Here is a 23,344-nt window from a genome sequence, read left to right as displayed (position 1 = left end):
CAGCCACCCGAATAGCTGGGATTGCTGGCATGTGCCACCACGCCTGGCTAATTTTTGTATTTTTTTTTCTTTGTAAGTAGAGACAGGGTTTCACCATGTTGGCCAGGCTGTTCTCGAACTCAGGAGTTCCACCTCAGGAGTCCTGACCTCAAGTGATCCACCCGCCTCAGCCTCCCAATGTGCTGGGACTACAGGTGTACCATGCCCAGCCTAAATGTCTGTTGTTTAAGTCACCCAGCCCACGGTATTTTTATTACAGCAGTGCAAACTGACTAAGACACAGCCAGAGCAAGTTCGGTGGTCACAAAGTTCAAGATACTGTACTTGATTCTAAATATTTCAACATTTGTGTCAAAAGTTTGAACAATGATATTAAAGGCCTGTGATACAAAATGGGAGCTATATCTCTGATGCTAGGCTAAAGTCAATGACATGAAATATGTTTAGGTCCCCCAAAGCAAAGGTTTACATGCCAAATATTTGCCAGCATTGTGATATATTTATTTTAAATATATGAGTGCCATGTTGTGATCTGTTTCACAGCTTGAATTGCAAATACAGCTAAACAAACTTTGGTAAGTTTTTATTTTCTTTTTCAAAAATGAAATATGTGGCTGTGTGCAGAGGCTCACGCCTGTAATCCTAGCACTTTGAGAGGCCGAAGCGGGTGGATCACCTGATGTCAGGAGTTGCAGACCAGCCAGGCCAACATGGCAAAACTCCGTCTGTACTAAAAACACAAAAATTAGCCAGGCCTGGTGGTGGGCACCTGTAATCCCAGCTACTCGGGAGGCTGAGGCAGGAGAATCACTTTAACCAGGGAGGCGGAGGTTGCAGTGAGCCGAGATCGTGCCACAGCACTCCAGCCTGGGCAAAAGAGCGAAATTCTGTCTCAAAAAACAAAATAAATAAATAAAATAAATAAAATATGTGATTCAGTTATGTAAGATGAATAAGTTCTAGAGGTCTGCCGTACAACATTATCTGTGGTTAACAATACTGTATTGTGTACTTAAAATTTGTTAAGGGTAGATCTCATGTTAAATGTTTTTATCACAATATATAAATAAGCAAACAAACAAATAATATATGTGATTTCAAATGTCATAGGATGAAATTAGTAGAAAATCCAATATCTTTTCTCCTCTCACCACCTTTACCTCCAATTTGTTGAAAACCTAGGACTTATAGAGACCTAAATATCTTCAGGTGTCATGGGAAGGGTGGGTCATTCCAACTTCTAAACCCACACGAGGATTATGTAATAAGTTCCTTAATGTTTTGTCTTATCATTGCTACATAAAGACATTTTTGACAACCAGTCTTATAACATTATGAATTCCACCAGCAAGAACCTTTGAGGGAGACTGATCCATTCCTGCAGTGCTTATCTCAACCATGAAGCCTCTTACTTTGGGTACCCATGGATATACTTCTTAGGACTCAGTATTTTTCATCTCGTATTCAGGTAGGAGTACAGCATCAAAATTGGTTTAGGACTGCAGTGGACTGAATGCTTGTCTTTCCGTAAATTAATATGTTGAAATTCTAATCTCCAAGGTGATGGTATTAGGAGGTAGCATCTTTAGGTGGTGATTAGATCATAAGAGTAGAGCCCTCATGAATGGGACTAGTGACCTTTTAAAAGAAACTCCAGAGAGCTAACTTGTCCCTTCCACAATGTGAGAACCGAGGTAGAAAGTACCATCTATCAACCAAAAGCAGGCCTTACCACACACTGAATCTACCTGCACCTTGACCTTGGGCTTCCCAGCCTCCAAACAGTGAGAAACAAATTTCTGTTGTTTATAAACTACAGTATTTTGTTACAGCAGCCCAAATGGACTAAGATGGGATGGCAATAGGAAAAAGAAAATTTAAAGATCAGTTATTTACTACCGTACAGCTGGGGTCAGCAGAGAGGACTGAGTGCAAAGGAGCATGAAGGAACTTTTGTGTAGATGATGGAAATATTCTATCTATATCATAATTGCCTTGATAGGTATATGACTGAATACATTTCTTAAAACTCATCAAACCATACAATTAAAATGAGTGGATTGTGTTGAATACAAATTATACCTCACTAGAGCTTCCTCCCCCTGTCTTCTTCATTCCCACACCCTAAAGAACTGAAGACTCCTCACTTTCATCTTGCTAAACATGAAGTGTCTTATAGTACTCTCTCTCTCCAGGGAGCTTTATATTCCACCTATTATTTAATTTTATGTTTTAAGTTAAATTTAATAAATTATTCTTTCAATGGTTATTTCAAACATTTTCTTGTTTTGCTTTCTTTTTACATATGTGGAGGGATGTCCTTTCCCCTTTAAAAAATTCACTTGACAAGATATTTAATGAATCCTTACTAAAAGTCAGGCAGTTTTATAGGCACTATGGATACAAGAGTGGGGAAGACATGTCCTGATAAATTAATATTAGATGATATGCTAAGTAGAAAAGTAAAGCAGAAGATAAGGATAGGAATGACGGGATGGGGTTATGTTTGTTGCAATTTGTTAAAGTCTGGACAAAAAGACATCACAGAGAATGTACTGACTGAACAGACTTTAAGAAGAAAAAGGAAGGCACATGGAGATATACCTAAGTATCTATATCTGTATCTAATAGTCCAAGCAGAGAAAGTAGCAAACATGACTTTTTTGAGAAGAGAGGATATCTGGAGTGACTGAAGAATAGCACAGGGGCCAGAATGGCTGGAGCAGACTCCAAAAAGGGAAGTGTAGAAGACATGAGGCCTGAGAGGTAGCAGGAGGCCAGATTATTTACAGCCATATGACTCACTTGAAAGGGTTAAGGCTTTCCCTTAAATAGGATGGTGAGATGTCTTGACAAGAAAACTGATTTTGGAACAAAGGTTTGTGTGTGAGTCATTTATTGGGGGGGATGTGCTCAGAAAGTGGCAGTGAGGACCAAAGGAGATTCCAAGCAGGGAAAAGAGGAAAGGAAAAAAAAGACATTGAATTGGCCATTGCTACAAGTGACTAGTGGTTCTATCCATGGGATCATGTAAAAAAATTGTATTAAATGTGCCCCAGGAACATTCACGCAGGGGGGAAAAGGGAGGAGTTTTTATCCTTGAGATTCCATAATTTTGTTGAACCTCCCTAAGGTGCATTAACTCATCTGAAGTTCTGTGTTGCCTATTTACTGTAGCACCCCATGCCCAAATTTAGTAGGCAAGCCCGAAGCAGGAGGTGTGACATGCAGAGTAAGGTGGAAATGTAATGTTCTCAGGACACTACCCCATGAAGCTGGTCGGAACCCAGGCAGAACTAGTCATTGCAATTGTATTTCTATAGACAAGATACAATTGGAATGTGAAATTTATAATAATGGTGCCATTTACAATAGCATCAAAAGATGCCAAATGCCTAGGAATAAATATAATTAAACATATCCAAAATCTCATAAGAGAAAACTATAACTGCAGGAAACAGTGCAAAAAGAGATTAAAAATACAGAAGCAAATGAAGTTATATTCATGTTCATAGATTGGAAGACTCATTATTGAAAAGATGCCAATTTTCCCAAAATTGATTGGTAAATTCAATACAATCTAAATAAAATTTTTAGCACAGTGTTTATATGTGTGTTTTGGGGCTAGGAAAGGAAAATCTGAAAAATTATAAGTGATTCTAAAATTTTTAAAGAATACAAGTACAGATAAAATATATTTGAAGAAAAAAAGTTGGAGAATTTATATTTGTAGATATCAAGATTATGATTAAGATAGTGTGCTGTTGATACAGCGACAAACAAATAGATCAATGAAATAAAACAGAGTCCAGAAGCATACCCACACACATAAGGGCATTCAAATGATTAAAAAAGTGGGCATAAATGAGTCATAGAAGAATATCTTTATGAGCTTTGGGAAGAGGAAAAATTTCCCAAAAGATAAAGGGAAAGACTGATATGTTGGACTATTTTAAAAGAAGGAACTTCTGTTCATGAAGTGATACCATTTAAGATTTTTAAAACCAGTATATTTGCAACCCATATACACAAATGAGACATATAGATTAATGAAAAAAGTTGGAAGACCCAAGTGAGGAAAGGGACAATAAATTTTTAATATCCTCTATAAAATATAAAAATAGCTTATGATCCTATGGAAAGATGCTCAACCTCTTTCTTAACCAGGGAAATTCAAACTAAAACCACAATGAGATGTCCACTAGAATACTACAATTTAAAAGACTGAAAACATCCAATATTGTTAGTAAAGAGCTTTCATTTCCTTCTTATTTAGGGTGTATGGTGAAAAGAACTATTTTGGGAAATTACTTGGCAGTATCTATTAAATTTGCAGATATGCAGATCCCCTGATCCAACAATACCACTATTCAGTATATACCCAACAGAAAAGCACACATATGCGCATGAAAAAACATAGGAAAGAATGTTCATACAATCATTATTCATGATATCCTCAACTTGGAAACAACCAAAATGTCATGCAAGAATGAAATGGATAAGTGAGTTCACGCTATACAGCAATGAAACAAGGACTGCTACTGCACAAAACATTATGGATAAATCTCACAAACACATAGAGCAAAAGAAGCCAGATTAAAAAGAACTCAATTATGTGATTGCATTTGTAAAATGTTCCAAAACAGGCAAATAATCTGTTGTTGGAAGGCAGGACAGTCATTACCTTTTCAGAGAGGGGAGGGAGTATGATGGGGCCTCTGGAGCAATGGTAATATATTATTTCTTAGTGTGAGTGCTTTATGTGGGTGGGTTTACTCTGTGATAACTAATGTTCTACACATATGATTTGCTTAGCTTTGTATGTATAATACATAATATTTAAAAGCTTATAAAATTGTTGTACCTACCTTAATATGTTCCTAAAAATAAATGAGACAATACATGTCTCATGGCTGGCACATAATTCATGTTAGCTAGTGGCATAAAGAAAGGAACTACATAATCTTTGGTTTTAAGTAGAACTGTAAATTAGCTTAGAGAAAGAAAGAGTTGTTAAGAACGGATTTCCCAAATCCCATTCAGATTACGAGGTTATGAGAACTGAGAGGGGAGAAAAATAATCACTTAGCTGCCACTGAGAATATTTATTATGAGGGAAAGGACTAGAGAGAAATGCCCTGCAGGGCATTGAAACATGAATAATAAGTGGCAGTTTTTGGTCTATGTTGTGATATAAGTTATCAAGCTTGTGTTAGACCAAGTAAGGTACTCAAGCAAGAGAGTATAGCTATATAGATTTAGATAATACCAAACCATTAAGATAGGTTGCAAACTCATTTCTCTTTTTCTTTTCAAAGATAGCTATATTATTGTCAGAAAACAAATTGAAAGAACATTTGTATTTGCAGTGTTTTGTTTTTAACAGAGGTTCTGATTTATATTTATAGATATATTTATTTCATATATTTATTTTATATATTACACTTAAAAGATGAGCAACCGATTTCTTGTTCTGAGCATTTTCATAACATACTTTGAATTATTCTGATACGCTTATATTTAGCTTCAAATATTATTAATTTATAATAATTTTAATTTGCAAGTTATATTATTCTACTTGTAACACTGTCCTCTGTATATATGTTCAATTACATTTAAAATGCAATTTATAATATTTGTCTTTACAATTTTTAATCATGTATATTATTGGACCCATCTAGATCTTTATAAAACATATTTATATTTTAACTCTGAAAACAAAGACTTAAAATATAAATACATTATGTTGTCAAAATGCCATCATCTATATTCAGCAGGTCAAATTTATTATCTGTCGTTATCACAAATAAATATTTTTGGGTGGATAAAAACAAAATTCTCCAATTCTAGCTACTATTAACTCTCAATGCAGCCTCCATTTGGGGATTGCTGAGCTAAGAGTCTATCTTAATACTTAAATAGTATTTGCAGTATCTTTGAAGGGAAATCCTTTCCTTGGGCATTTTGCATGTCCTTGGAAATGAGATTAGTATTTGATTTTTGTTTTCCTAAATATGACCAATGTAACCATCGCTGGGGATGAATCTTACAGAGCTGCTTGCTGAAAGATTCAGCTAAAAATTCTGACTTGGCGTATACAGTTTTCTCTTGTGGATGGAGTCTTTCTGTCTTGCAATTAGAATGTGCCACAACTTACTATCATGTCGCTTATTTTTAAAAAAGAATTTATAAATATGGAATTGCCAACATGAAATCTGGATGCAATATTTGATATGAGTCTCATAACAATATTATATTTTATTTATTTTCCTTAATAATTATTTAGAGTCAAATAAGTTTAAATATTCAAGCTGTTAGTCCATTTTCTCAGAAACGGAATATATACACTTACTTATAGTAATGTCACATAGGTAGTTCTTTTTGGCTAAAATATGACTTTTTCCCCTCCCACTTTAAAGTATATGTGAGATGGCTGAATTTGAAATAACAATATACCTAGAATATACAAACAGACAGAATTTAGTTAAAAACCTGGCAAAAATCTATCAAATTGTTAATAAATGTGAATATAAATCTGTTACTTGGAGAATTGATTCTGTAGCTGTGAAGAATTGAATGTGCTTACATCTTTTGTATTTTTTAAAAAAGAATTAACAAATAGATTTTTATAACATGCTTTTCTGTTGCCTGATAAATTTAATATATTCCACTAAAGTTAGTATACAGGTAACCCAGTATATTAGTGACTTCTGGAGTAGGAACAGTTTTTTCCCCCTTGTTCTTCCTAGCAGAAAATTAAAGAATTTTTATACTCCAAACAGTTACAAGCTCAGTTTTCCAGTAGTTTATCCCAGTCTTCAATGATGTATGAAATAAACAAGTGATACTGTTCCCAACAAAGAGGTGGAGACAATAATTCACGTTTGTTAATTACTCTTTGTTGTCTTATAGTTGAGAAATATATAAAGCCTCTTACATCAAATGTATCCAGTAAATCTTATTTTTCTTCCTATGTAAACATATCTAAAATGAAGTAGAAACATAAATTTAAACTACTATTTAAAATGATACTTCAAAATAGAGAGCAGGGCCATATTCCTATGATTGTTTTTTAAGAGTTAATTTTTTGAGTAGATAATAGATTTATTCAAAATCATATGAGATGCATGTTTGGAAGTCTTGTTGCTATCCACCCTCTTAACCCACTCTACTGCACTGTGTACTGAGAAATATTTTTATTGCATTTTTCTTATACTCCTAGTGTTTAATGCAAATATATGCAAATAAGAAAATATATTCACTAGCTTCATTTCTTAGGAAAAAAAGGTAGCACACCAAACAAGACAATATTTTACCTTATTTTTTTTACTCTAAAATGTTATTGGAGATCACTCTTTCTTGGTACATAAAAGCTATACTCATTCTTCTTACAGATGCATAATATTCTATTATGTAGATATAGCTCCAGTTATTTCATAAATTTCCCATGGTTTACTTACAGTTGTTTACTATTACAGTGTCTCAATGACTAATCCTGTTCATATATCATTTAGAATGCATGATCATTTTTGCAGGACAAATACCTGGAAGAGGAAATCTGTGGTCAAAGGGCAATTGCATTTGTATTTTGGTAAATAATGGCAGATTGTCCTGGATAGGAGTTGCACCATTTTCCACTCTTAGCACTAATGTATGAGAATGGTGTTTTCCCGTAGTCTCAACAGCCATATTTTGTTAAAAATTTGGAATAGGATAGGTAAGGAAAAGCTTCTCTGTAGAGTGTGTTTGCATTTTTTAATTTATAAAAACCTCAGAATCATTTTCTATTTTAAAATTCAGTTTGTATTTGTTTTGCTAGGAATCATCGGTTCATTTCTTTGCCCATTTTTTCTGTTTTGTTGTTGGTCTTACTAGTCTTGATTTCTAGGAGTTTTTTTTTTTTATTCATTAAGCAGGTTAGTCTGTTTTCTGTGGTACAAATCGTAAAGATGTTTCACAGCTTTTCATTTGTCTTTTGACTTTGCTTTTGATTTAAAAAATAGTTTAGAAACATTTATTACTCTTTTCATTTAGGCCTTCTGGATTTTGATTTTTTATTATTTATAAATTTTGTAATTTATAAATTAACTTTGGGGGAATGGACATCTTTATATTGCTCAATCTTCCTAGATAAAACATGGCATAGTTTTCCATACAAATATAATTCTTGCATCCTTCAGAAAACCTATAGTTTTATTTCAGGTTTGTTTCTCTATATATTCTCCTGTTCTGTTGCCATTGTAAACGAATACAATTCTTTTAATGATTTTTAATGGATTTTGTTTGTGCAGATATCTATTGATTTCTGAATACTAATTTTATAACTCAATAACTTATTTTTTTTCTAGTAGCTTTTCAGATCATTCTCCTGGGGTTACAGTTACGCTTTCTTATTATCTGTTATATGAAATACTTTTACCTCCTTGTTTTACATTGTTATACCTCTTAATTTCTTTCCCATATTAATCTCACTAGCTAATGCACCTTATAAAATGTTAAGTAGCAGTTGTGGTAGTGAGCATTTTGTTATCTTCCTGTTTTTGTCTGGAACACAAGCAGTATATTATAATAAACATGTGCTTTAAGATTATACACATGCACACATACATACACACAGAGACAATCCTCAACTTATAATGGTTCAACTTGTGAATTTTTGACTTCATGATGTTGTGAAAGTGATACACATTCAGTAGAAACCACACTTCCAATTTTGAATTTTGGCTAATTAAAAATTCAAAATTTGAAGTATGCTTTCTACTGAATGTGAATTAAACATTCTTCATTATAAAATAATATTTGCATTAGAGGGTTTTGTCCAATTTTAGACTAATGTAAGAGTTTCGAGCACGTTTAATATAGACTAGGCTAACCTATGATCTTCAGTAGGTTCAGTGTATTAAATGCATTTTCAACCTACAATATTTTCAGCTTATGATGGGCTTATCAGAACGTAACCGCATCGTTGAGATTTATCTGCACATAAATCATTTTAATGAAGTATCTGTTGAATTCTGTTTTATTTTACCAAGGTGTTTTTATTTTGTTTTCTTTTAAAAAAGGACAGATTTGAATCCAGTAAAAATGTCTTTTCAACATTGTTAGAGATCAATCATATTAATTTGCATTAAATTGCATAAATGAGATGCCTCAATGAGAGATAAATGAAAATGTTCTGTGGTTTTCCTTTTTGTGCATTTTTCAGGTTATGGATAAAATGTCATTCGTGCTTGATAAAAATAATTTTAATATATTTCAGCTTTTTATGTACTCATGAATAGGTGGATTACCATCAGAATGATCTGTTCTTTATGGATTTGATAGGATTTCATGTGAAACCATCTGAGCTTGGTGTTATTCACAGGGAGGAGGGCATTATTTTATTTACAAATTTCTCCAGTTGTCTAGGGAAATTATCTGCTTCAAATTTCTCTTCTGGTAATTATTCTTCTATTGCATTTTTCTAGAAAATTATCCATTTAATTTAGATTTTTTACATAGGGCTGCATAAAATAGTTTGTGAGTGATTTTTTAAAATTATGAGTTACTTGATTGACTCCTATTATTTCTTATTTTGTGTTTTAATGCTCTCTTTTTTGTCTCCTATGTGAACTAAACTACTTTGTTATTTTAAACAATCTTATGTTTTCTTATTTTGCAGATTTTGTTTTCTAACTAATTTCTCTTGTCCATCAATTCATTTTCAATCTTTGTTTTATTCCATAGATTAGAATTAGGTTTGCTTTGTGTTTCAATCCTAAACTAAAAAATTATTAGGTGAATTATGTCCATTTGTATTTATTTAAATATGTTTAGTATTTTGTAGTTCTTCGATATTTAGGACTTTAAAAAATCCTTGTTCTATATATATTTATATGACATCCTTAGTCTTTTGTTTAAAAATTATGTATCAGAACCTTATTATGAGCAACAGTGAAATTAATTAGCTTTTAACTTTTCCTTTTTGCTCTCCTCACGCACCCATTTTCTTAAATTGGATTAGCTTTAAAGTATTTGCTACCATTATATTCAACATTATACTGGAAGTATCAGGTAGTGCAAAAAGATAAATTGAATGAATGGATAAATAAATAAAAGGCCTACAATTTGATTGAAAAATAAAAAAGCAAAGCCATCTTGATTTGCAGATAATCTAATTATGTATGTGGAAAATCCTTTAAAATCTACAAGATAGTTATTGCAATTAACAATCACATTTTTCAAGCTTACAATTTATAAGACCAATACAAATACAAAGACCAATACAATGTAAATTAATTGTCCTTCTATAAAATAAAAATTAATATATAAGAAATAAATTTAAAAATTCAAATTTTAATAATGTAAAAAAATAAACTATTTATAAATACATTTAATAAAATATATGTAAGGTCTGAACACCGAATTACAAAACATTGGTGACATTAAATTAAAGAAGACACACATAAATACATATAGTTTTCATAAATTAGAAGACTAAACTTTTTTGAAATGTCAGTTCTTCTCAAATTGATCTATAGATTTAATGGAGTCCTAGTCAAATTGATAGGCTGATTATAATAAATATATGAAAATAAAAATAATCTACAATAGCTGAAATAGCTTTGAAAAAGAATAACTTTGGGGAACTTTCACTATCTGATTCAAGACTCGCTATAATGATAACATAATTAATGCAGTGTAGTACTGGTGTAATAGACAATATCTAAATGAAACAAAGTCAAGATTCCAGAAACAGACCTACATATATATGGTGAAGTGGTTTTTGACACAAGTATTAAGGTATTCCAGTAGGGGAAAGATACATTTTTAAATAAATATTACTGGAACAATTGGATATCTGTATGGTTAAAAAAAACCTTGGACTCAAAATCATATACAAAATTTAGCTTAAATGAATTATAGACCTATATGTAAGATGAAGATATAAAATCACTGGAAGAAAACATGGAAAAAAATTTTTGTCATATTGACTTTGACAAAGTTTCTTAAGCAGGACATAAAAAAAGCATAATCCGTAAAAGAAAAGAAAAAAAAGACAAATAGACTTTTGTTCTTTTATAGACATGGTTTAGGAAACAAAATTGATTGCCGTACACTGAATAGAAGAAAATATTTGTAAATCATAAATTTAACAAAGGTCATGTATCCAAAAAATATAAAGAACAAATTTAATTCACTATCAAGAAAATAACATTTTTGACCTGGTACAGTGGCTCACGCCTGTAATCCTAGCACTTTGGGAGGCTGAGGTAGGCAGATCGCTTGAGGTCAGAAGTTCGAGACCAGCCTGGGAAACATGTCAAAACTCCACCTCTACTAAAAATACAAAAATTAGCCAGGCGTGGTGGCAAGCACCTGTAGTCCCAGCTACTCAGGAGGCTGAGGCAGGAGAATCGCTTGAACCCAGGACGCGGAGGTTTCAGTGAGCCAAGATCATGCCACTGCACTCCAGCCTGGGTGACAACAAGACTCCATGTCAAAAAAAACCAAAAAAAATTAATAGGTAAACGATTTTAAGAGGTACTGTACCTCTTAAAATACACTTTCTTTATATATGTTTTATATTTTACACATTTTCCTTAACAAAACAAAATAAGTCTATGGCCAATTATAATATGAAAAAGTGTTCTATGTCATTAACCATGAGGAAATTAAAATTAAAACTACAATGATATATTCACTAGAATTGCTAAAATCTAAGAAATGGAAAATACTAGGTTTGGACAAAGATGAAGCAACTGCATTTCTCATACATTGCTGATGGGGATGCAAAATGTTGCAGCCATTTTGAAAAAAATTGACAATTAAATATCGGCATTATATGCACTTTTCATCAGAAGTCCCACTCCTAGATGTTTGCCCAAGATAAATTAAAAAATAGATCTACAGAAAGACTTTGTACTAGTCAAAATTCTTCAGAAAAACAGAAGCAATAGGATATATGTGTGTGTGTATGTGTGCCTGTTTTATGTATACATATATACATACATACACACACATGCATATGTAATAAGAAATTGGCTGAGAAGCACCAAGACCTACAGTTAGCAAGACAGAGACCCAGAAGAGCCAATGGTGTTGTATTAGATTGAGTCTGAAGTACCGAGAACCAGGAGCACCAAGATTTTAAATTCCATTTGGAAAGCCAGCAGGCTTGAGACCCAAGGATAACCAATGTTTCAGCCATGGTTTGAAAGCCAGAAAAGAGTAATGTTGCAGCTCAAGCAGTTAAGCAGGCAGTGTTCCCTCTTGTTCTCAGAAAGGTTGGCCTTTTTTTTTTTTATTCTATTTAGGCCTTCAGTTGATGGGATGAGGACTCCCCCCACATTAGGGAGGGCAGTCTGCTTTACTGAGTCTACCATTCAAATGTTAATTTCATCCAGAAACACTCTCACAGACACACCCAGAATAATGTTTGACCAAGTAACTGGGCACCCGGTGGCCAAGTCAAGTTGACACATAAAATTAACCATAATAGGCTTATACACAAACTAGAAGGGGGGGAATTGTCCTAAAAGTGGTGATCGAATAAACAAATTGTGGTATATTTATACCATGGAACAAAACGACCAAAATAATGATATACACAAAAACATGAATGAATCTCACATGATGGTATGTTAGAAAGTGAAACATGAAAGACTGCATACTACACGATTCCATTTATATGAAATTCTAGAAAAAGCAAAACTATAGTGACAAAAAACTGATCAGTGGTTACCTGGGGTGGAGGATGAGAAGAGGAAATCTAATTCAGAGTCACTATGGAATTTTTGGGGTTTATTTAAAAGATCTATATCATGTTTGTGGGAATGGCTACACAAATACATACAATCACCAAAACTCATCAAACTATACATTTAATATGTGTTGGTTTTATTTTATGTAAATTATTTCTCAAAAGTTAGGAAAAATGATGTTAATTATAACATTGTTAACAAGAGTAAAATATAATATTTTATAATAGAGAAATGACTAAAGTTATGGCAATTCAACTGAATAAAAAATGATGCCCTCTTGAAAATTATAGGATTGAAAATGCAATCAGAACTGTACATGGTTGGTAGACTATGCTTGTATGTATTTTTAAAATTTCACATTTCTCTAGAGACTGAAAAGAGAACATGGCTATTTTTAAATATTGTTTTAAGGAAACAAAACATGTATCTTAACAAAAGCAAAAATTGACAAATGGTATCTAATTAAAGAGCTTCTGCACAGCAAAAGAAACTATCAGAATGAACAGGCAACCTACAGAGTGGGAGAAAATCTTTGCAATCTATCCATCTGACAAAGGTCTAATATCCAGAAGCTGCAAGGAATTCAAACACATTTACAAGAAAAAAACAAACAACCCCATTAAAAAGTGGGCAAAGGACAGGAACAGACACTTCTCAAAAGAACACATTCATGCAGCCAACAAACATATGAAAAAAAGCTCATCATCACTGATCATTAGAGAAATGTAAATCAAAACCACAATGAGATACCATCTCAAGTCAGTCAGAATGGCCATTATTAAAAAGTCAAGAAACAACAGATGCTGGTGAGGTTGTGGAGCAATAGGAACACTTTGACACTGTTGGTGGGAATGTAAATTTGTTCTACCATTGTGGAAGACAGTGTGGTGATTCCTCAAGGAGCTAAAACCAGAAATACAATTTGACCCAGCTATCCCATTACTGGGTTTATAGCCAAAGGAATATAAGTCATTCTACTACAGAGATATATGCACACATATGTTAACTACAACACTATTCACAATAGCAAGGACATGGAATCAATGCAAATGCCCATCGATGAAAGGCTGGATAAAGAAAACGTGGCACATATACACTATGGAATATTATGCAGCCATAAAAAGGAAGGAGATCATGTCCTTTGCAGGGACATGGATGAAGCTGGAAGCCATTATCCTCTGTAAACTAATGCAGGAACAGAAAACAAAGCTCCACATGTTCTCACTTGTAAGTGGGAGCTGAACAATGAGAACATGCGGCCACAGGGAGGAGAACAACACACACTGCAGCCTGTCGGGGAGTGGGGTGGGAGGAGAGAGTATTAGAAAGGATGGCTAATGCATGGTGGGCTTAATACCTAGGTGATGGGTTGATAGGTGTAGTAAACCACTATGACATACCTTTACCTATGTAACAAACATGCACATCCTGCACATGTCCACCAGAACTAAAAACAAAAAAGGAGTAAATGTAATCCTAAAGCAAAATAAAATACTTGGGTATCACAAGTTTTACAGCTCAGAAATACATATAGTCTCAGTTTCCCGTTTTTAAAATTGAATGACACATTTCCTATGGGAGCTGATGGTAAGGCTTGGAAAGCCAGTGATATAGACACAGCGGCACATTAAACTCTTATAAAAGCGAAGATTTTATAAATATGAGCAAATTGTAAACATATAAAGAAAAGGTTGTTTGCGTTATTTCTGATTATTGTTTCATTTTGTGACAAGATTTACCTTTGTGTTTTTCAATTGCTTTGTATTTTTCATGAGTTATCATAGTTAATGGGAAAATGTATCTGACACAAACTAATATTCAAGTACTTTTATTAGGCAAACTATTATTTGTAATGCCTTCACAGTTTTACATTTTAGTTAGATTCTTCCTGTGCCTAAATCATTCTCTGTTAATGACTTTGGCACTAGAGGCACATTAAAGCTTTTTAACCACTAAGTAATCACAGGTCTTTTAGGAAATTGCTGCCGCCATGCAAAATTTGCTACCCATGCCACTCACCTGTGTCAGTAGCAATTAGAGATTTCCCCACTGATTCCACACCGTCCTGAAAGAGTTAATGGACCTCTGCAACAGTGCAACTTCCTAACAGGATAAAATAAATTGTTTCAGTGCAAGTCTAATCAGATTTCTTAATAAAGATAATAAACTAACCAAGTCATTGGATTTTAGTTTGTCCAATACTGATGAAGGGAGAACGTAACAAATTTAAGTTTAAGGTTATGCAATGTGTAGTTCAAACATATGTGACAATAATAATGTTAAAAGTTCTGAGAAAGAAAAGCAAAAATATTTATATCCATTCTGAAGAAAGGACTATCATTAATTTAGCATTAGTCATCTCTGAAAGTCTGATGTACTTGTAGCTAAAGTTATTGAAGCGGAAATGACCTGGGAGCATGAATACTTAGTTTTTATTATGACATAGCTTGACGCGGTGATACCCCCAAGCTCTTTTCCTGGGCCACTTTCTTTTGCATCAATAACTTCCCCTCATGCATTATTTATTTAGTTTTTATTTAACTGACACTTATTGTGCTATGTACTGTTCTGCGTTTTTGACAAGTATTAAAACATTACTCCTTATGATAACCCTATGAAGTGGGTATTACTGATTTCTGTTTTACAGATGAGAAAGCAGAGATCCTGAGGCATAAGTAACTTTCTCAAACTTGTAAGTCTGGATCCTGAATCTGTGCTCTTAACCATTGAGTTAAAGTGCCATGACGGTTTATTAGTTTTTCCAAATCCCACCACAGATTTCAAGAATAGATCTACTCTCAGTCCCCCCCACCCTTTTTTTTTTTTTTTGAGATGGAGTCTCGCTCTGTCACCCAGGCTGGAGTGCAGTGGCGAAATCTCGGCTCACTGCAAGCTCCGCCTCCTGGGTTCATGCCATTCTCCTGCCTCAGCCTCCTGCCACCAGCCCAGCTAATTTTTTGTATTTTTAGTAGAGACAAGGTTTTACCGTGTTAGCCAGGATGGTCTCGATCTCCTGACCTCGTGATCCACTCGCCTCGGCCTCCCAGGGATTACAGGCGTGAGCCACCGTGCCTGGCCTACTCTCAGTTACCTTTGACTTCCATTTCCACTCAAATATTATTTTCCCTACAAATTATTGTACACTATATCTTGTGAAGAGAAAAATATTAGTGTCATAGTAAAACCATTTTAAGTCCCCAACACACGGATGAGAAGCTATTTTCTGAAAATTATGTCTGAACCCGGAACTACTTGCCTTTAACTAAAAATAATAATAATAATAATAATAAATCCATGTGGTTTCTACTTTAAACATGTTTTATAAGGTGGCTTCAGGGTTCTTACTCAAAAGACTGAGGTAATATGGCCTTAAACCTGACAGAATCCCAGGGCACTGACATTTGCAATTACTTCAAATTTTGGAAGAGTAAGGAAAATGGGGAGGCTAGAAAGACCTGTCAATATAGTCAATCTCAGAAAACATGATTTTCTCAAATATCTGTATTCTCGTTGCTATAACTTTTGCAATCACTGTAGTTTACAGCACCTTCTGTAATGTAATGTTGGCTGCCATAGAAGTACTCCACCAAAATAGAATGCCTCCTAAATCTTAGTGGTGTTAAAATGTAGTCATTTTATACAATGGGAATAAACATTTCTCTATTAAACTAAGCATATTTAGAGAAAAGTTTTTGAAGTTAAATAATGGTTGGGAAAGAAATTGCTAGGAATATTTTCTTTGCCTTATTATGATACACAAACAGGAAAAAGATGTTTTAGGTGCATTTTTAGAACAATCTCAAGTTAAAAAACACACACACACACACACAATGAATTACCATACATTTAGAATCTGGTTTGGTAAAATCAAGGGTTAACAGTAATTCTAACCACTTGATTTCTTAGACTGTTCTATCGTTTTAGGTGTTTAATGAATGAGAAGCAGAATTAGTGTTATTTGAGAAACCATTAAAAATCATTTTGCATTTTCCTCTCTTTTTTTCTATTATAAAATGATTCTGTTACTGTTAGCAGAGCCTGGAATAGGGGTTGGCAAAGCTGAAGATGTTTATCAGGGATAGCTAGGATAATTAAGATCAAGTGGATGACTTAACATTTCCTAACATGGAAAAACAGAAGAAATCTAAAGGAGAGTTGTACATGCTTCTACAACCACCATCTACCATTCTACCTGTATAAGGGTCATATTTCACCCTAAATTCTATTAAAATGGATGAACTTTTTCTTTTTTGATCAAATGATGATCTCTCTACTTGTATATTGGATCCTCTCAAGGCTTGCCTACTCAAGAATTTAATTTCTGATATTACCCTCTTTTCTCTTAATATAAGTGGCCAGCAAACTAAGGTGCACAACCCAACCCTGCCTTTCATCTGTTAGTAAATCAAGTTTCATTTGAACACAGCCATGCCCATTAATTTACATGTTACATATGGTTGCACTTATGATAGAGCTCATACGGCTGACAAAGTTTATAATATTTAATATCTGTCCCTTTAGAGAACATGTTTGCCAACTGATGTCCTACATCTTCCATTTTCTTTTCCCTTGGTTAGATAACTTCTGGCAGCAAATAAACATTGTGTATTGTTACTTTTAACATTAATACCTTTTTTACCCCAGTTATCTCCTTCAATTACTGCCCCATTACTCTGTTCCCCTTTACAGAAAATCTCCTCAAAAGGTTTGTGTATGTCCTAGATATTTCTGCCTCTTATTAACTATTTTTTTCTTGAATCTCCTGAAGAGTTTCTTTCAACTACTTCATACACACTGCTCTTTTAAGGTAATCAATAATGTACATTAATCCAATTTTACCAGCCAATTTTCAGTCCTCATCTTATTTCATTCATTAACAACATTTGGCAGTATTCTAATCAAATTTTCTTGAAGCATTTATTTGATTCTCCTCATACCTTCCAAGTCCATTATTTTATTCTCAGTCTTCTTTCCTTGTTTCTTCTTATTTTCCTGGCTCCTAAAGCTGTGAAATGTCTCATTTCAGTCCTCAGACTTTGTTCTTCTTTACATAAAATTATTCCCTTCATAGTTTAATCCAGTATAATTCACTCAGATGCCATACATTCTATACACTGGTGATTACCAAAATTCTCTTTCCAACTCAGACCTCTTCCTCAAATTCTGTACACTGGTCTGCCTCAGCATACCTACTTGGATCATAAATACGGATTTCACTGTTAATAAATTCAACACAGACTCCTTACACATATTTTCTGATGGGTCCACTTTACTAAGGCTCATGCCTTTGCTCAATCCCAAGTGAATACAGTCTATCTCTACAGAAACAGATAATTATCTGTTTTAAAGATTCCACTTGCGGTTTCTGCTTCCATTTTGGAGTAGTAAGCGCCTAACATATTGATCCTCCCACAAATATCAGCTATAAACATTAGACAAAAATAAACAAACTCAAATACCTGGGGCTCTAGAAACTGTACAAATAAAAACATTTTTAGAAGGGACCAAGTGACCAGCACCGTGTGAATATCCTGTATTTTTACAGTTTTACCTGAGAGTAGCTGCAGTCACAGAGGCATGGAAGCAGCTAAAACGCTAATGGTAAACTAGAAATGTTTCTGGTAGTCAAGTGAACACAGAACCCTGGAAAGAAAATAATCAAGAGAAACTCTAAATTTTGTGTTTAAACTCACTTCAGGCTGGGCACGGTGGCTCATGCCTGTAATCCTAGCACTTTGGGAGGCCGAAGTGGGTGGATCACGAGGTCAGGAGATCGAGACCATCCTGGCTAACATGGTAAAACCCCGTCTCTACTAAAAATACAAAAAAAAAAAAAAAAAAAAAAAATTAGCTGGGCGTGGTGGTGTGCACCTGTAGTCCCAGCTACTTGGGAGGCTGAGGCAGAATGGCATGAACCTAGGATGCGGAGCTTGCAGTGAGACGAGATTGCAGCACTGCACTCCAGCCTGGGCGACAGAGTGAGACTCAGTCTCAGAAAAACAAACAAACAAACAAACAGAAAAAAACCTCACTTCAACCTGTGAAGCATGTATATGTAGGCAAAACTGGAAACAGCTTTGAACAACTGAAATTTGAGCCACTGACCCCTTCAGTTAGGATATTTTGCAGTTTGGGTCTAACTATTTTAACTACTTACTGGAAGAGAAACAAATTGCTACTGTTCAGAGCAATATAACAGAATTCAGAGTGTCTACAACATGAAATTCCTAGTGGCCATGATACAATTTGAAATTATCTGACACACAAAGAACCAGGAAACTTAGACCCCACTTCAAAGGAAAAGACAGTCAGCAGATGCCAATTCTGAGATGACTCAAATGACAACAATATGTTAATTGGGTTAAATACTCCAAAATAAAATAACACCAAAATCTGGTTCTTGGAAAATATCAACAAAATTCATGACCCCTAGCTATACTACTAATAAAAAACGATAGAAAGAAAATACCAGTATCTTGAAGGAAATAATGAATATTACTGCAGATCCTATATCTATTAAAAGGATAATAAAGGAACATCATGAACAACTTTATGCAAACCAATTCTAAAACCTAGATGAACAGACAAATCCCTTGGAATGTACAAGCTCCCAAAACTCCTTCAAGAAGAAATAAATAACCTGAGTAGTGCTAGATATATTAAAGCAACTGAATTCATAGTTAGCTATCTTCCCTCCAAAAGCCTCCACGTTTTTGGTGGCTTTTTTGTTGAAATCTAGTGAACATTTGGGAAATTATACCAACCTCAAACTCTTTCAGAAAATTCAACGGAGGGAACACTTTTCAACCCATTTTATGAGGCCAGCATTACTCTAATGCTAAAATCACAAAATGATATTATTAAAAAAACTGCAGATCAGTATTCCTTTTTAATTATTTTCTTTATTCTTTATTCATTTAAATCAATTTTATTGTGTATATTTGAGGCTTAGAACATGTTGTGGGATACAAATAGTAAAGTGGTTACTATAGTGAAGCGAGTTAGCATATCCATCATCTCACATAGTTACTTTTGTGTGACAAGAGGCATATATATATATATACACACATAAGCACTTTTAAACTGAAGAACAAAGCCAAATATACACACACACACACATATATATACACACACACACACATACACACACACACACACACACACACACACACACACACCCCCCTACAGATGTAGTGGAAAATTATTCACCCATAAAAAGGAAGAAAATTCTGCTATTTGTCCCAACATAGAAAGACCTGACGGACATTATATTAAGTGAAATGAGCCAGACACAGAATGAAAAATATTGCGTGGTCTCACTTACATGTTGCATGGTCCAAATATTACTGAATCTAAAGTCCACCATATATAAAATAATAATACACTCTGACTAAAGAGGGTTTATCTACAGAATTCCAGTTTTGTTTAATACTGAAGTAATCAGTTAATGTAATTAGCAAACCATATTAAGAGAACAAATGGAAAAATAATTGTCTTTTTTATTATTTTCAATTTTTATATTTTTAATTTTTGTGGGTATGTGTATATTTTGTCATTTTACGAGATGCAGAAAAATCATTTTACAAAATCAGATAGCCATTCATGATAAAAATATTCATCAAACTAGTAATAGAAGACAACTTCCTCAATTTGATAATGAGCATCTACAAACAATGAAAATCCTACAGCTAACATCATACTTAATGGTGAAAGAGTAAATCTTTTCTTCTAAGGTCAGAAACAAGACAATGTCCCCTTTCAACACTTCTCTTAAACTTTGTGTTGGAGGCCTTAGCCATAGCAATGAAGGAAGGAAAAAAATGAAACTGATAAAAATGTTAAAGGAAGAAGTAAAACTATATACACATGCAGAGGAAATAATTGTTAAAATAGGAGAATGCTGAGGAATCTGCATATAAATTCTAGAAAAAATAGGTGACTTTATCATGGTCAGAGACTAGATTAATATACAAAAATGAATAAAATATTAGTTTGTGTTTACAATAGTACCTAAAATCACCAAGTACTTATGATTAAATTTAACAAAAGACACGAAAGACAGAACAATTGAGACTAGAGAACACTGACAAACAGACTAGAGAATATTTAAATAAATTAAGAAAAATACTCTAATTCTGGACTGGATGACTAAAATAGATAATATACAAAGTTACCCCCAAATTTATATATTCAACACAAAACCAACCAAAATTTCAGAAGTTTTAAAAATTTATAGAAATTGGAAAGTTGATTCTAGGATGTATATAGGAATTGAAAAGACCAAGAATGCCTGCCCAAAGTACTTTTAAACTGAGGAACAAAGTCAAAGGACTTACACTACTTGATTTGAAGAGTTACTCTAATGGTGCATTATAACATTGGGCTACAGGATAGGCACGTAGTCAATGAAACAGTACAATGTGCAGAAAATGGATAGAAAATCGATGGGAAAAGAATCTTCAACTACACTTGAACAACTGAACATCTACGTGGAAAAAAACTGAGCATAGGCCCTTAATGCAAACCATATACAAAAATTAATTCAAAATACATTTCATAGAAATGTGAAAGCCAAAAATAAAAAAATCCTAGAAAAAGTAGGGCAAATTATTTGCAAAGATTTATTAGATAAGACACACAAAAAGCATAATCATAAAACGAAAAAAAAATTGGACATTTCCCACATTTAATCTTTTGCTTTTTGAAAGACATTGTTAAAATAAAATGAACATGCCAGCCACAGAAACAGTCTATGAACATGCCAGCCACAGAAACAGTCCACAGACAAGGACTGGTGAAGAGACAAGATTTAGGCCCCCATGATCTTTAACCCCTTTAGCCCATGGTGTTACTTCTGTGATTTTTACGTTACATGGCAAAAGAGACTTTGTAGATGGAATTAAGATTTGCTAATCAGCTGACAATAGAATAGAGTGGTTATTCTAGATTATCCAAGTAGGCCTAACGTAATCACACAAGCATTTAAGAGTGGAAAGGGAAGGAAGAAAAGTCAGTCAGAGAGATACAGTGTGAGAAGAACCCCATCACGGCTGCTAATATTTTATTGTTTATGGCGTAGTTTAAAATCAGCTGGTTCCTTGCCTTACTTTTCATGTAGACCTTGAATCAATCAACTGTAAAGAAGTTCAGTTTTTTATCTCTCTCTATGCACTAATCAGCAAAATAAATTAATATAATGTTATACAAAAAGTGTTACAACATAATGCAAGGAAAATACAAACACAAATGAAAGTCCTTAAGGTCCAGTGAAGAGAACTAGCCCAGAATGTAATAGAGTGGAAAGGTACCAACTTAAGAAGCAGTTGGAACTGGCCGGGCGCGGTGGCTCACGCCTGTAATCCCAGCACTTTGGGAGGCCGAGGCGGGCGGATCACCTGAGGTCGGGAGTTCAAGACCAGCCTGACCAACATGGAGAAACCCCATCTCTACTAAAAAAATACCAAATTAGCCAGGCATGGTGGTGCATGCCTGTAATCCCAGCTACTTGGGAGGCTGAGGCAGGAGAATTGCTTGAACCTGGGAGGCTGAGGTTGTGGTGAGCTGAGATCGCACCATTGCACTACTCCAGCCTGGACAACAAGAGCAAAACTCCGTAAAAAAACAAACAAAAGAAGCAGCAGCAGCAGCAGGTGGAACCAGAACTATGAGAAACTCAACTGAGCTAGTGAAGAAAAGAAAATGAAATGAAACACTAGAGGCATTTTCCAGTAATGGAAGAGTAAATGGGTAGTAGAAAGAAATGCTACTTGAGATTGGGAATATTAAATAGCAGAGGATAGCAGTGTTTTGAGGAGAAGGGGAAGATACTTGTCCTCAATAGATCGGTAGGGGTTTCACCTGAAAAATCTTCTGTAGCAATACCTTTGGCATCTACTAAAATCAATCTATGTAGGCTAAAACAAATGGGTAGACAATAGTACAAATATTCCTTAAAACATCCTTGAAAGAAGATTGCATATATGTAAGCAATTATAAAATCAGAGACAGTAGATATAGCTAAGATAATACAAGATTGAAAATGCCACCTTATGAGAGTCGAGTGTAGCACTATGTGACAGAAAGGCGAAACTCCCATCCAAGAACTAACCAGGCATGACTCTGCTTAGCTTCTGATATCAGACACGTTCAGGGTGGTATGGGTATAGATGTCAATGATGGACTGGATAAACAGAAGGTGGTATATATACACCATAGAATACTATGAGCCATTAAGAAGAATGAAATCATGTCCTTTGCAGCAACATAGATGCAGCTGGAGGCCATTATCCTAAGCAAATTAATGCAGGAAACAATACCACATGTTCTCACTTATAAGTGAGAGCTAAGCACTGAGCACATATGGACATAAAGATGGGAACAATAGACACTGGTAGCTATTAGAGGGGGAAGGGAGGCAAGGGTTGAAAAAGTAACTGTTGGGTAGTATGCTCAGTGCATGAGTGATGGGAATCAATTGTACCCCAAACCTCAGCATCACTCAATGTATCCAGGTAACAAAACTTCACATGTACACCACAAAACTAAAATAAAAGTTGAACATTTTAAATAAAGTAAAATAAGAAATGTGAAACTCACAGAGA

General features: G+C 34.2%; 1 protein-coding gene across 5 annotated transcripts in view; it reads right to left on the bottom strand.

Moving 5' to 3' along the window:
* Window positions 1-23,344, bottom strand: part of DCAF8L2 (DDB1 and CUL4 associated factor 8 like 2) — a 176,885-nt gene that overhangs the window by 18,664 nt on the left and 134,877 nt on the right. For 3 of the 5 annotated variants that reach the window (XM_050777593.1, XM_050777595.1, XM_050777592.1), the window contains one exon: window positions 14,763-14,846. The exons of 1 other annotated variant lie outside the window; for it this stretch is intronic. The gene's annotated coding sequence lies outside the window, so the exon portion shown is untranslated. Of the gene's footprint in view, window positions 1-14,143; window positions 14,191-14,762; window positions 14,847-23,344 lie in introns of all 5 variants that reach the window. One more of the 5 variants, XM_050777594.1, reaches the window with a different exon arrangement.

Source organism: Macaca thibetana, chromosome X, assembly GCF_024542745.1.
Source record: "Macaca thibetana thibetana isolate TM-01 chromosome X, ASM2454274v1, whole genome shotgun sequence".
NCBI classification, from domain to species: domain Eukaryota; kingdom Metazoa; phylum Chordata; class Mammalia; order Primates; family Cercopithecidae; genus Macaca; species Macaca thibetana.
Note: the sequence above shows the minus strand (reverse complement) of the source record. Positions and strands in the feature narration are given on the sequence as shown.